Raw genomic sequence first — 3,848 nt, 5'->3', positions numbered from 1 at the left:
TTTGAGGGTAGAGTGGCAAGAGAAATAAGAAAGAGAATGAAAAAAGAAGAGAATAAGAATGGGTGAATGAGAATTTAGTTTAGAAAAGGGAAGAAGAAGAAGAGACGACCTAAAGAAAATCGGGCAACCTCCTGACATAACCTCTCCTGAGATGTATTATCGGAGACAGGGAAAAACACCAGATAGAAAGCCTTGGTACTTGGAGGATTTGGAAAGTGAAGTTACAAGACTGAGCCTATAACTATGTTATTAAACTAAAGAGCTCCTAAAAGTGATCAACATGAGAGAAGAAAGTGAAAGAGAAAGAGAGAGAAGGGAGGGAAGTCTCTCACCATTCAAACGTTGTGTGACTTGATGGTTAGAGTAGTAAAATGGCCAGAACTCTAAAGAAAGCTAACTCAGGATGACCCTACTCGAATGATCGAGTGTAAGAGAATCAACATCTCTTATGACCTGATTGCACTGTATGAGATGGTGGTTAGAGTAGCAAATCGAGAGTTAGAAGTCTAAGACACTATCTCTGAACGACCTTGAGTCTCAAGAAGTGACAGAACCAATGACCAAAAGGAGAAAATAAAAAAATGATGAAGTAAAATTCAAGTGAAAATAAATAAGTAATTGAGGTATGATTTAAAGAAAGAAGAGAGTGTTTAAAAGTGAGAGAGAATGAAGTTAATGATGGACCCTCCTAACGTGCAGGTCCGGGCTACGTACAGGGTAGCTTAGGATAGGAAAGGGTAAGAAGGGACGAAAGGGAGATGGACCCGTCTTTGGTGCGGGTCCGAGCTGCTAAAGGGACGAGAGGGAGGGAAGATAAGAGAGAAGAGAGGGGGAAGAAGGACTCGCCTGTGGCGCAGGTTCGAGCTCTTGGGGAGGTGAGAGAGTAGAAGGAAGAAGAGTGTAGGAGAGAGAGGAGCAGAGCCGCCTATGGCACAGATTCAACTGAGAGAGAAAGTAAGAGAGGGAGAGAGAGAGTGGAAGAAGAGCGGACCTGCCTTTGGCACGGGTATGTGACACAAGCGAGAGGGGGAGAGAGAGAGGCAGAGAATAAGGGAGAGAAAGAAGACAAGGAAGAGGGGTTGTCCCTGTGCGGATCTGTAACTTGAGAGAGAGAGAGAGAGAGAGAGAGAGAGAGAAATAGAAAAAAAGAAAGAAGAGAGAGAAAGAAGAGAGATGAGAACAAGAAGAGGGGGAGAGAAGGAAGAAAGAAAGAAAGAAGCGAGAGAGGAGGGAAAGAAGAGAAGGAGAGAGAGAAGAGAAAGTGTATCTAGAACGAGCTTGAGCCTAAGTGTGTATCCATCGATCCCTTTACATGCACGTGAGAGAGAGACGTCTTGGTCTTTATGGATCTAGATTAGGGTCCAAGGTTTAGATGTATGGTTTAGGTAGGTTAGGTTGAGGTATGGTATATAGACACTAGGATGTATGGTATAGGGTAAGGTGCAGGATAACTAAGGTGCATGGGCGAGGCTAAGGTATATGGTGCACTATGGTGTATGGTGTAGGGTAGGGTGTAGGCTAGCTAAGGTAGGAGTGTAGGGAGTATGGAGTGGGATTGGAAGCTAGGGGTTCTAAGGTGCATGGAAGCTAGGAAATCTAGGGAGTATAGGATTGAGAATTGGAAATCTTAGGGTAGTTGGAACTTTGGGGTTCTATGAAGTGTAGGGCTCTAGGGATATTTTCTCTCTCCAGGAAATGCTCCTCTCCTCTCATCTTGGTTTTGAACTTGAAATCAAGAAGCTAAGGACTCAAGAATTTACTTCAATTGCTCAAGAGAGATTACAAATGACTTGGGTTCTTTTTATAAAGCAACCACAAAACAAAGGTGGCATGCTACAAAATACACATTTTATGAATTAAAATATTAATCCCTTTTTGGACCAAATGACCAAAATACCCCTAGCACTTTTCAATAAATGACAAAACCATCCCTCCATGAGGGGCCTCTTGCCATTGATAGGCCTCATGAGCTTTTTTGAATGCTTATGGTGGTAAATTGGGCGATCAATCATCATAGAATCAATTATTGAACTATTGCATACGTTTTGATACTCTTTGATCATCTTGAAACGTATTTTTTAGGAATAACCCAAAATCCGGAAAGTTACATAAACTTGTGTTTCTTCAACCACCAATCTAGTACGATCTATGATGTTCCAAGCATTCATTTTGATAAAAAATAGAAGGGGATACTATCACAATCATTTTGTAATAAATTTCATCTATTTTGGTCTCCGTTTGAGCAAGTTCAAATTTTGGGAAGTCGTTAGAAAATGGGATTCCAGTGATCGAAAAAGTATGCTATTTTTTACCTTAAAATTCGTGTCATCCGGTCTCCAATCATGCATAAAAATTATACTAAATTGTAGCTTTTCAAAGCACTGTCGCAACCGACCCATACTTGCGACAATCCGATATCGGGATCTTGAGCTATGGCCTTTCAAAAAATTGGATGTTCTTCTTTATAAAATTTGAATTTTCATGTTTTGAGCCCTTCTCTCCAGAAATTCTCTCGTTTAAGCCACGCCTTGACGTGTGCCATATGTCAAAATGATCGGGTCGTCGAGATCTAGCTCGTGTCCGAATTTGAGCTCAATTGGACTTAAAACGAGCGATTTATGAGAATTTGAAAATCATTCCGAAATGAAAAATACGGTTTCCATAAATGGAATTTGGTACACTGAGGTTGCACCACAATAGTATTAAACCCACCCTTTTATGGTAAGTTAGGTCCAGAATGGTCCCGGAGGATCCGATTGAGCCGAAATTTGGCACCTAGGGGTTTTTCAACATTCTAGATCTGATGAAAGTGGTCTGATACTATTTTTATATCCATAAAATAGGGTTATAGTTATAGGTTCCATTTTCAGCATGATAGGAACTGGATTTTAAAACCAAGTTTTGTTCTGATCATATAAAAACTCCTCAGAATGTGACGAATGTTTGTGGGTCTCCTTAAGGTTTCTAAAAATATCATCGCATGCAATTTGAGGCCATTCTGACACTTCTTCAGAGGTCGCTCAGTTTTAGGCATATTGTTATAGTGTTCCCGTGGTCTGGCGGCGTCTTGGGTACCGACGGGACCAGGTTACTACTGGTTCTCTCCTTATTGGCCCCGATAATACAAGTACTTAAAAATGATGTGTAACAACTTTCCCCGTTGAATGCTACTCTTCGAGAGAAGCGAGAAGTGTAACATTCAGAATACAACATCGCCAAAGCTCATCATTCAAATCCTTACTAAGGCGCTTTTATTATCTCTCAACAATCTTTTTCTTCTTGATCATCGACATCAACACAATCCTTGAGGGGGAGACCATGCCAAGCTTCTTCCCTGAAGGATGACCGAAGTGGATTCTAACGATTGTGGGCCTTTTAAGTGCATGATAACTTAATACTGTTAGGATTTGTTTTCTGGGGGAGCATGCTGACCGGGTGCCTTATGGAAGGGATTACTTTCCCAACTCAACAATGCTTCCTAATGAGCCAACTGGTGGGTGCCTTTGAGGCTTGATCGTAATCCAGTGGTATTTTTAGTTCTAACAACTGAGGGGCTTGCTTAAAGACTTCCCTGCCAATCTGTTTTATTTTTCTTTAAAAGGTTAGTAGTGAGGGGCCCTTCTTAAGGGCTTCCTTCCCATTTTACACTAAAACCTTTATCTTTTTCTTGAAAGGTCAGCAGCGGGGGGCTTTGCTTAAGGGCTTCTTTCCCCTTTTATACTTGTCATGACCTCGCTCCCTGACTCCTACCCTAGATGCCGAAGGGCAAGAGAGTGTAGGACTGCGACGCGAGGTAGCGAATGCCACTCAGGTGGGAGTACGCTCAACGCTCTTTAGAAGGCGAAATC

The sequence above is a fragment of the Amborella trichopoda genome, chromosome 8 (genome assembly GCF_054954075.1).
Source record: "Amborella trichopoda isolate Santa Cruz 75 chromosome 8, AtrichopodaSantaCruz75HAP2 v2.0, whole genome shotgun sequence".
NCBI classification, from domain to species: Eukaryota; Viridiplantae; Streptophyta; class Magnoliopsida; order Amborellales; family Amborellaceae; genus Amborella; species Amborella trichopoda.
The sequence above is the reverse complement of the archived record's forward strand: the minus strand, read 5'-3'. Positions refer to the sequence as shown.